The following is a 518-nucleotide window of genomic DNA, read 5'->3' as shown; positions in this document are numbered from 1 at the left end:
TTGGGACAGGCTCGCCGGCGCCAGGGCTCCGCCCCGCGAGTCGGTGTCCGCGCTGCTCCGGTCCCCTCAGCCACCGCCCCCAGACACCCCGGCTGGAAAACTGCAGGCCTGCAGGGACGGGTATGCAGGCAGCGTGGTAACTGCCCTCCTTTACCGCTGGTCGCCCGGCCCTTCTTGCGCTGGACCAACTAGCACACGGAACATTTGCCGGACCTTTCTGGGCCTCCTCGTGGCGGCAGCAGTGGGACCGCGTGCATTTGTCCAAATCCGCACAGCCAGGGCAGGGGCCCTGGGTCGGTCCCCAGCCCCTGCACCTCTCGGGAACTTCGCCGTGGGTCCGTGTGCAGCCGGGCCAGGAGCACCGAGCCCTGCTGCACACCGTCCAGGGCTGCTCGGTGGGGAAAGCCCCAGCGTGGTTCCCGGGAGCACTCAGCAGGCACCGGCGCAGGCAGGAGTGGGAGGGCGGCCCCGGAGCTCCACCGGCCCAGCCACACCACACCCTGTGCACCCTGGTTCTC

This window comes from Fukomys damarensis, unplaced genomic scaffold (assembly GCF_012274545.1).
Source record: "Fukomys damarensis isolate Sample0158 unplaced genomic scaffold, DMR_v1.0_HiC HiC_scaffold_20, whole genome shotgun sequence".
In the NCBI taxonomy this organism is placed as follows: Eukaryota; Metazoa; Chordata; class Mammalia; order Rodentia; family Bathyergidae; genus Fukomys; species Fukomys damarensis.
This window is presented reverse-complemented; position numbering follows the sequence as displayed.